We start from the raw sequence: 11534 nt of genomic DNA, 5'->3' as shown, positions 1-11534 counted from the left end.
GCCACAGAGGTCGCGGGCACCGTCGCCGCCATCGGAGACGAAATAGCCGAGGCCACCTGCCTCGGGCCCACAAGTGTGGCTCTGTAGTCTGTACTCATGTATAATCCTGCCCAAAACATAGAAATACATGTGTATTTATGCTTAAATAACCACTGAAAAACAGTCTAACTGAGGGCTGCTTCTGCACCAGTACGATGCGTACGAAGCTGAAAAAAACCTAGGTAGGGGAGTATTAATTCCAATTCAGTTGTGTTAGACTGAAAGAGACGCTACAGGAAGAGGTGTTCATGCAAATATGCAAAAAAAATAAAATCCTAATTTAATATTTTACATTCCAAGAATTGAAAATTCTTGGATGTGATAGAGATGCTTAAGAGCTGAGCGAATCGCCCCGAAATAGAGATGAGCTTCAGAAGGAAACTCCTTAGCAGTCCTTATTTCTACTCACTTATTTTTACTTACGTACTGTGTTGTTTCCTTCATGTTACAGCATAGTTTTAAATAGCCGGCTATAGCTTCGCTATTTGCTATAGCCCGCTATAGCCTTTTCAGCAAGCTGCCGCTAAACGGACTCATGTACAAATTTCCCACTATAACTCCGCTATAGCTGATTTTCAGGTCCGCTGCTATTTGACATAGCCCGCTATTTAAAACATTGTGTTACAGTAGTAGAGTCATAAGCCGGTCACGCATCGCGTCGGCGTATCGTTCTGGCGGCAGTAGTGGCCGTTCAGTGTTCTCGAATCTTGATGTAATTTTTATTATGTCTGGGATACTTTGCACTTTCACTGGATTTTTATAATAAAACTGATTTTTTTTCGAAAGAAAATGATGCACACAATCATCTTTATTATATTATTCAACAAAGTCTCATAAAACAAATACATGGATCAACCCAACGCCACCTTCTCGGTGACCGTTGTCGCTACACCTACAAGCTTGATAATGTGCCCTGACCTTACACCAACGTAGACATCTAATTTGGTGGCCTCAACAAGCCGTAGAATGGAGAGCCGAGAGCAACAATAGGTCTAGCAGACCCTCAGCGCGCGTCACATGTGCACGCTATGGAATCCGTAGCTGCTGCCATCTTTCGTCGTCTCACCTTTATGGTGGATCAGCGCATTTACCTTGTCAGGCCTTTCTGTTGTCGATGCCACAATGACGTCAGGCAACGCCACCATCTTGCGCACGTTCATCCGCATGCATCCATCATCGAGACCCAATTGTGCCACGCCTCTGAGACCCGTTGTCATCGATGTGTTAGATGGAACACCGCTCCACCACTTGACTGTCCAGCCAGCATCTTCTCCAGAACGATGCTCCCAGGAGGCAAAACAACCATCTTGATTTGTTTGACTCATGAACGAAATATAAATATTTGTTGTTGGTGTCTAACCCTAGCTCTCCCTCTCTCTGCTACTCTCCTATCCAAAGCTTCATCATTGGCGTGGATACATTCCCTTGCCTGAGAGATTGCAGATTCTACTGTTTTCAGGCAGGGCCATCTATGTTTCCACGAGGATCTATGCCCTTGCTTGAGTCCTTTAACTTCTTTGCCCGAGCATCGCACATCGCTGATGGTGACTTGAACATCGACATGCAACACCTTCCCTTTCTCCAGAAAGTCACGGTTTGTTTTTGGTTTGAGGAAAACTGCTTGCTAGCAGTGCAGAAAGCAGTTGATATGCTGGAGCTCGCATTGGATGCCCATCCCAACCGTCCCGCCTTTCATTGGAGTCAGGCTCGTAAGTCTCTGTCTCACGCAGCCAAGCCTCTGTAGAGTTTGACGGAATTGGCTAGCCTAATTCTCTTCTGAAGTTATTGATCATTCTTCATTCTTTGTTTCAAAGGTTTACCCAAGGAACTGGAAGAAGATGAGGGGTCCGCAGCAGTTGTCACCGTGAACGACTGAGAAGGTGATCAACAGTTGTGCTCTAGAACTAGTCATATCCATCCAAATCGGCAGGTAAGCAGCCCATTCCCATCAAGCCCTGATTTTGTCTCTTTGTGTTGTTGAATTCTGCCCTGTCGAGATGATCATGTGTGGTGCTTTGGCGTTTACTTTCTTGTGCAGCGGCCCTTGCATGAACGTCAGGTCATCTTTGATCCTCTCGGAGTTGAGGCCGAGCTGGTAGCTGGCAATATACGACTCCACGAGCTCATTTGAAAGATGACTCACCATGCTGCCGATGAGGCCGCTCACGGCGCCAATAGCCGTCTCCAACTCCTCTAGATTCACGGAAACACGATGATGCTGAGGCACCATACACAGGGTAGGCTTGTAGGTAGTATCACGTCACCTCTCTTGGATCGACGAAGTAGGCAGTGGGAACCGGAGTCGGAGAAGACGAAGGCGGTCCATCCAGCGCGCCGGCTGCTGCCGTCATAGCTACAGTTCTAAGAGGAAGCAGGGCAGGGGATGGGATGCAGGCGGAGTCGAGTTACCAAGAGGGAAACAGCGGCCGGTGGGCTCCCATCGAGGCTAAGGGGTGAGCGAGCCTGTCACAGACGACGACGACGAGATCGCCGTCGCTGGGGTGGGAGGCGACGACTGACCGTGGCGAACGAAAATGGCCGGACGGCGAGGGCCGATAGATTTTTTCTTTTTTGATTTTTGTTTTAGGCAAGATTTTTTTCTTTTTTGAGAAAATACGAGGGCCGACCGATAGACAGGCCTGAAAGCAATTGTCGTGAAGGTACCAATATAGCCCAGCCCACGGTTCTTGTGTGTGGCCCAGCCCGGTCTGGAACTAGTGTGTTGCAAATAAACAGTGGTTTTCTCTCAAAAAATTAAAAATAAACAGTGGTTTATCTTTTCGGTGCATTTCACTGCCACTTGCAGCAGACATTCTGATACGAAAGCAAAGCAACGGAAAGCTGGAAATCTATCATTTTTAAGAAGATGCTCTACACTACTCCCTATTCTTTCATCATGCACACTGTCCACATCAACGACGTGCCACGTCATCATTCAGTTTCCAAAAGTCAGCCAATCAACACTGCTTGATTTATCTTAACAAGCAAATTGTCCACAAGAGCATGATGTCACGTCAGCATTCAATTTCCAAACAGCAACCAATCAGTATTTTTTTTGTGCGATGCATTTTTCTTCTGGCGTACGAGAAGGACCACATGCCAATGGCGCTTGCCTTCGATCCAGCCGTACCCTATCTCACATCTTCTCCGCTGTCTTCCCCATTACTTCCCCATCCATCTCCCCTATTAACTCCCCCACCTTTCCGTGTCAAAAAAAAAAAAATCCCCCACCTTTCCATAACAACTAATCATATTCATCTTCTTCTCCACCACATAAACGCAGGAGTAACCGATGGAGCGATTCTCCTGTTTAAGTGAGGATGAGGAAGTCCAGAAGGTCCACGCCAGTCGCCTCATGGCAAGTTTCATGGAGGTGGGGTGTGCTCTTGGACCAGCCGATCGTCGATGCGAGACGCCCGCCTCCGTCGCGCAGGGTTGCCCTCCTCCTCGTGTTCCACGAAAGTCCGCTCGACACCGCCGTTCTCGGTTCACCATCGCCGTTCTCGGAGTATGTGGTACGCTTCACCCTCACCCGCCCTACCTCGGCATCTGCAGCCGGCTGGACCTGATACACGCGTGCGTGGATTGATCCCAGCCCTTGGCGCCTTGACTAAATTCGCTCTGCGACAACTCCCCACGAGCAATGACTGCCCAAGTGTCTAGCTCCTCAAGCAATGAATAAGAGTACATGCTGCCGTTCATGTACTGATGTTTGGGTATTATATTCTCAAATATTTGCTGCGTGCACATCCTTCCTTGCAGATTGATTCTCCAAATTAACTACTTAGTGTTTCGTTAAAAGTTCTTTCAGCAACTTTTCTATCTTGCAGATCGTAAACTCATTGCAGATTTGCTACTGATCTGATTTTCTCTTGCAGGTTGAGTCAATTATATTACTAAACCCCTTTGTGATAGGCGATGCTACCAACCACATCAGGTAACTCCTGCTCCACCATTCTGTTAGTAGGATTGCATCAATTTTGCATGTATTGTAGTATCGTGACCTGCATTGCTAAAGTCCTCTAAAGAAATTACCTTTAAAAAATGTGCAAATATATTTTGATCGTATCACTCCCATAATCTTCTTTGTTGTTGAATTCTATATGTAATTATTTGTGTGTGCTGAATGTATTTCTGAATAATCGAAATATCTTGATGTTTGCAGGTTACTTCCGGCCATCTGGATTTTGCAGTTGTCTTCCCAACATTTTTATGTGTTAATGCCATGAGTTACTTCAGCATATATGTGCATCCAAGAATGTTGAAAAGTACATGTCTGAACAGTTGAATGAAGATGATAAAAAAACGAAGGCGTATCAACATTTTTTTTTCTGACCATCCTCATTAGTCTTGCATGTACCCGAAAATGGTATTATGAAACAAGATACAGAATGTTGGGAGTAGTGATCACTCCCTTTTTTTCTAACCTCTATGTTCAATATTTTTCATTTGTTAACTACGATGATTGTTTTGGTGGCTGTGCTTCATTTTACAAATCCCTCTTCACTGTCATAGTAGTTTGACTTAAGTACATGTCGTTGTTTTGGAACAGGTTATCCTGACTTCCCAAACAATGACTGTTACAATATTAATTGCAATAGAATATTCATAATGCATAAAAGTCTTATGGAATGCCATGTTTAATTATTGGACCAAAGTTCATCGCCGTGCTAAGTTTAAAAGCATGGGATCACTATTTCATTTCATGAGTAAGCTTATTTTTATTGCCACTTTTCTATAATATTTCCTTCAATAAATATAGCAGACGTTGATTTTTTTGCCAAATTTAGGGTAACTAGCTGAATTACCATGTTTTGAATTATCACCATCATGCAACTCTTCTCGCACATTTTTTTCGTCACTTTTCAGGTTCCAGCACTACGTTCCATGTTAATGTGGGTGACTGTTTGCTGTCCTCACTAGATGAAGACAAAACGTGGGCAATGACGTGGGCAATTAAAAAGAATCATTACCACCTCCCAAGCAAATCTCCTATACATACCTATTTGATGTGTGGTATATGTATTTGGTCTTTGTGCGATGTTTTGGATAGCAAGGTCACTATTTTCTTTTATCCTAAAGGGTCACTATATTCAGTAAAGGGAAACTGAAGCAATCAATAATGTTCATGTTTCTTTGAAGGAATTTTTTTCTATTTTTCTAGCCAGCCAGGCATTGTTCAATTTCATGAAATGGCTTCATTATAGCCGAACGGCGACGTGGTTAACAAGTATATTCAAATTATTTATATTTCCTCTGTCTATATATCCATTTTTCTTACTACAAATCTCGCAACAACGTGCGGGGTATCATCTAGTTTAATAAGAAGACAAAAACAAAGACCGTAAAGGGAAGGGTGATTAGATTACAGCAACATAGATTGTGGTTGCGGTGATTTCAGAGCAACTACTATGGATCCCTTCGAAGACCATTTGTTTTCTGGATTTCCAGATTACCCAGTGATAAAGGGACTGTGGTTGCGGTGACTTGCACCGGCAAAGCGTTTCGTATCGTTGTATGCCAGGATTTGAAGAAATTTGACAACATTTTCTAAGCCGACTCTATAACAGATGACAATGATATATAGCAGCAATGAAACATGATATTGACATGTAAATAAAGGTTAGATGAACACCTAGCAAGAGAAGAGAGAAACAGAGAATGGGTCTAAAACTGTCGTTTCAGGTGAGATTGAAGAGGGGAGAGATACGACAAGGATGAGAGTCGTTCTAGGTCTGAGATTACAGAGAGAAACTTCTGAAAAATAAAATAGGACATTTTATCAAATGGACAAACTAAAATGGCTCATATTTTATCAAATAACCAAAGTAGGGCATTTTATAAAATTACCCTAGAAGACGGACCTTTTTTCGCGGGAAAGAGCCCAATATTCTCTTGAAAGGAGCATCTCTCCCCTTCAAGCTGTCCAAAAAACTAACATTTCACCCCTTCCCCACTTCTCTAAAATAAAAGTGAAAACCTCCCACTATCAACATTAACTTCTTTTCCATGTTGAATTGTCTTTGATGCCATGTTCTTTCGATCATTCCAACTTTCCTTGCCATTATATTCTTTTGTGAAGAAAATATTCTGGTAAATCTTCTCACCCATATATAGGGCGGATTCCAGTCAAGAAAGATTTGATAGTTTCCATGAAGGAGTGGCACATGCCCGTGACAGAGAGATGAAGCACGGTTTTTATAGCGGCGAACTCTTTGTTGGTTCCTTATTTCCCTCCCCATCTTTCTAGCAGAGATAACTGCATATCTTGTGTGCATCATCATATCGCCAAGCCTATAGGTAGGGAAGTAATGGAAACCCTGTCCCTGGCCTTCAAAGCCTACCAAATTAAGAAACAACACGCGTACTACCTTGTGGGCATCCCAGCGGCTTTATGTTTTGCATTCGTGTACCATCTTGGTGGAGTGATAATCATTAGTACTATTTTACTAGTATCTTTGTGTTCACTTGTAGTATTTCTCGCTTGACATAACGAAACCTCGATCTACAATATGTCAGGGGCTGTGGATGGGAATAACCTGTGCGCTTGTCGTGCAGACCGTGTTGTTCATGTCCATTACTCTGCGCACCAACTGGGACAAAGAAGTAAGATCACCAAATATTATCTGTTTTTTTGGCTTCTCACTCATCTTACTGGTTACTGCATGTGTGGCCCATTATTTATAATCCGTACGCACTGAGATTGACATAGGAACCAATACTTTGAAGGCCACAGCCCCTAAAAATACCTGTAAAAATATGCCAATTAATAACCATCAGCTCGTACGAAAACGAAAACAACAGGCTCCTCTATAATTTGCTTTCAGTGAACTAGCAGCATCTCATTCGTATTTACCTACCTGAAAGAACACACTGCATGTCATCAAACAAGAATGCCACGACAATAATTGGCATAATTCTGTTGATATACTCCACCACTTCCTTACACCAAAAGTCCAAAATGATTGCAAGAGCAAGCGATACGCTTGACACAGTTCCCAGGACCATGATCACCTGGGTGGCTGGGTCACCAAACAGGCGGCATCCGGTCGCCCAGCACCCAGCTCATTCGATACACGGGTGCTACATACCCACCTAATTAAATGATACATAGCAGCTTCCAGCTTTGTACGTAGTTGTCACAAGTATCTATGTATCTATATTTGTAGGTGCTTTGGGTTGTTTGATGTATATTTTTGTCAAACCTTTGTTGAATAATTAATAATATGGTTGTATGCATCGCTAGATGCAGAGGCCGGAGCTTGCTTCCCTTTTTGAAAAAAAAACTTACGTGGTCATGTGCCATTTGGTTCTAACGAATTAATGGAACCACAAATGAGCTTTTCTATATCCTCCATGTAAATAACCCTAATGACAAAACTTGGTTTTTAACACTGTCGATATTAAGCAAAACATTATGAAAAAATGATGTTAAACAAAATACCAGAGGAGTACGCAGTGCAATATCTACAGAAATAAATGATTTTAAGTACAATAATATTTTAATGAACTACGATATTTGAAAGGCCGGCCTCCAAAGAAGATGCTTACATTCTAAAGAGTAAGTGTAGTTTACAATTGACACACATATTATATGAAGTGAGCCGTAGGTCAAAAAATGCATCCAACTCCGAACCTTTCTTCCTTGCCATCCCGAACCACCAACCGCCGCTGCCACGTGTCTCCCTGGCCTCTACGCGCCATGTCTACCTGGCCACTCCGTACTTCCCGTGCCGCTCCTCACCGGTCATTTCTGACCTCGCTGGCTTCCGCTCGCTGTGCCGCCCCGACCACAGCTGGACACACTGGGCTCCACGGGCCGTGCTGCCCCAACATCTGCGCGTCTAGCGTGCCCCCCAGCCCCCCGCTGTTTGCCGCTGTGCGCTGGTGCCCACCGTGACGGCACGTCCACGGGCTTGAAGAGCTCCCTGACGCGGCCAACGCATCCTCCTGGATCCCGCTCAGAGAAATTGAAGCTCCAGGCTAGAAAAGGCTGCCTCTCTCTCTCTCCCTCTCTCTCTCGCGGCTACTGCAAGTGACGCGAAGCCAGAAATGATGAGTCCTAGAGCGCAGCCTGACACAAGTCCTTTTTTCATTGGGAATAAACCGACTGCGTGGTCAGACAATCATCATGTGGAGTGGGGGGGGGGGCATGCAGTGACTAAGTTAGACAAAAATCATTGCGGGCCAGATGCAAATGACAAAGATCGGGGAGGCAAATGGCTAATTTTCCCTTCATCCTGGCCCTTCAAATAAAATTTTCTTCAGAGTTTTCTCCAAGGCCCCACTGGCCTCAACATAGCTCCTCCGTAATGATGACCCGACGCTCTAGTGTGTACCCACATCCATTCTATCTCGCTCGACACTTCTCCTCTCACTCCGTGTACCTATTTTTCAGCGAAACGTATACATAATATCAAGTTCTTGACTAGTTGACTTATCATTCTTGCAAGAAAAACTATGCCACAAAGGAATGAATTGTGCAAACGTTGGATGCTCTCAAAATGGAGATTTTCTACAAGCACTGCTGCAACATGTACAACCAGCTGCTTGAGGATGACATGTGAGTGCTACTCATTACTTTCTTGATGTGCACAGCTCGCACGCTAAATGTCTTGCCTAACCCCTACTATGGTTTTGTGTTTGCTCAGTGCTCAGCTCACAAAGGCGCGTCAGACCACAAATTTCTTGCGTGAGGTCCTAAAGAGCAAATATGTTCCACAAGAGAGAGAAATTATGCTGGTCATGATGGCGTCATTTCGAAGAAAAACATGTTCCACATGAAACCGAAACCGATCAAGAGGTAAGTTCTAAAAGTGGTTTGTTATCTAGACAGTACTAAGCCAAATCTATTTAGCAGCGGTAAGTTCTAGATAATACTAAGCCAAATCCACTCATGAACACTAGATTTCGGCCAAAATAAATAAATTCATGTGCCTTAGTATAGATTCATGTGGATTGGGGGGAGGGGGCAATGGCCCCCCTGGCCTCAACATAGCTCTGTCGTTTGTCGTTTTTCGTCGGCCTCTTTTTGGTTCAACACATGTTAACTTTCTTTCATTACAGATTCAACATTTTTCGTATACATCTGAAACATTTTTGAGAACTTTTTTTGAAACACATTATATATTAACAGTATTGAGAACTTTTTTTTACATCTACCTTTTCCCATAGACACTGTATATTTGTGGTATGTATTAGTACATTTTTCTGAAACACTTTTAACATCACTCTAATATGTGATTAATTTTATTTAATACAAGATGAACATTTTTTCTACACACATTTAACATTTTTTTCAAATGCATGATTATAATTATACAAATACAAGATTGTAATTTTTTAAATACATGGTCAACATTTGCTGTATGCACATTTAAATTTTTTACAAATTCATAATTAACATTTTTTTAATACATAGTCCACATTTTTTCTATATACATTTAACATTTTTAATAATCTTGAGTAACATTTTTCCAAATTCTTGATTAGAATTTTTAAATACATGATCCATTTCACACGTATTGTATATTTTTGGTATACACGAGAAACATTTTCTCTACACACATTTAACCTTTTTCAAATACTTGGTCAACATTTTTCAGTGTTTCATATTCACTAGCAAAGGAGCCCGTGCGTTGCAATGAAAAACGGCTGAAACCCATACAACACTCCCCAAATCCAATAAGCATGACTCCAGACTCTAATAGGTCCACGTCCTTTATTTTAACATATGAAATCCCACATGCCGGGCTAATTTTGTGTCTAAAATTGAAGCTCAAGCCCGCCCCAAAACTTACACTAGGCAGCAAAACAAAGCTCGAGCCCGGCCTGCAAGACAAGCCCAGCCTAGCCCGGCCTGGGTTTTCGGGCCGGGTTCTCAGACCAGGCTGCCCATGCCCGGATTTAAGACATAGGGGAGCCCTATATTGGACACCCGTGTGCCTCCAATACCGACACCTTTGCTGAAGCGAAGCAAGTTAGCGACGTGACACGGCACGGCCCACTTCGAGCGAGCAACCGGTTTGAAGTTTCCCTGAACCGGGTTTATTCTCTTTGTTTTTCTGGCTTTCTTCTTGTTTTCCTTTTTTTCAAATTCAGTTTTTTTTAAATGTCTAGAATTTCAATTTTTCTTTAAATTTCAAAAATTGCACAAAATTCCAAATTTGCTCACTTTGTTAATTGTTCAACTTTTTAAAATTTTGTTCATATTTAAAAAAAGGGCAAAGAATTAAAAAGCATGTTAATCGTACATTGGAAAAAATTGGTCTGTATAGAAAAATGTAAACATGTATAGAAAATTGTCAGCGTGCATTTGAAAAAAAAAGTTCACAGTGCATTGAAAAACGTTTAGTGTGTATTTGAATAATGTTTACCGGATACTAAGAAAAAATTCAGTGTGTAGTTTAAATTTACTTATGAAAAAATTGTTCAAAGTTCAAAAAAATGTTTAGAACACGAGTTTTCTTCACAATTAAAAAAAACACAATCGTCGAAAATATTTTTCATGTTTTTAAAAGATAAAAAACTAATTTTTTGTGTCAATTTTGATTTTATTTATGATGTCAAACATTTGTTGCATTTCTTAATAAAAATGTTCACCATTTTTCAAATTTCAGGAGCAACTATCCAAGGGTTACTCTTTGCGAGGCTCCCGCAAGGGTCATTTTTTTGGCATGCAAACGCATTAAGTGGTGCTCCCAACCATCATCATGTGTCACATGCTGAGCGCTTCTTTAGGATCCAGTTTTTTTTACATTTAAGTGCGCGTTTTTGGGGTTTAGATGTTTTTTTTGTCTTTTTGATTTTTGCCCAATTTTCCCTACTTTGTGGGGCAAAAAAAGTTTTTTTTGAAGCATGAAGAAGTTAAAAAAAGTGCTTCCACGAGAAGCACAATTTGCTTCCGAGAAGTAAGCTCATCAAAATGAAAAAAAAATGTGTTTTCATGAGAAGCACATATTTGCTTTCGCGAGGAGTACAATTGTGCTTCTCGAAAAAGGAAAAAAAATGTGTTTTCACGAGAAGCACATAGACGCTGGCCCACCCGGCCCCACATAAAATGAGTCATATCTACACTCCAGCGAAAACCCTAGTCACAGTCCACTACACTCCTGTCCCCTCTAGTCCACTTCCTCCACCCACAAGCTACCGTCCGGCGATCTCCTACCCTCTAAGGCATGCCGGTCAACAGATCTGTTGACCTCAAGCTCATCCCACGCTTTAGAAATACGATATATATATATATATATATATATATATATATATATATATATATATATATATATATATATATATATATCAGATCGATTGGCTGGCGATTTAGTAGATTGTAAGCCAATGTTTCACCAGTTAAATTATCCAGCTAAACAATGTGAATCTAGAATAGAAAAGAAAAAGGAAATGATTCCTTCGGCGTACGGAAACAGGAAATGCCCCATCAGGCGCAAGACACAGCTTGTAAAGTAAAGCTGGTAAATTTAACAGAAGGGAGGTAT

This window comes from Triticum dicoccoides, chromosome 7A (genome assembly GCF_002162155.2).
Source record: "Triticum dicoccoides isolate Atlit2015 ecotype Zavitan chromosome 7A, WEW_v2.0, whole genome shotgun sequence".
Classification (NCBI taxonomy): domain Eukaryota; kingdom Viridiplantae; phylum Streptophyta; class Magnoliopsida; order Poales; family Poaceae; genus Triticum; species Triticum dicoccoides.
This window is presented reverse-complemented; position numbering follows the sequence as displayed.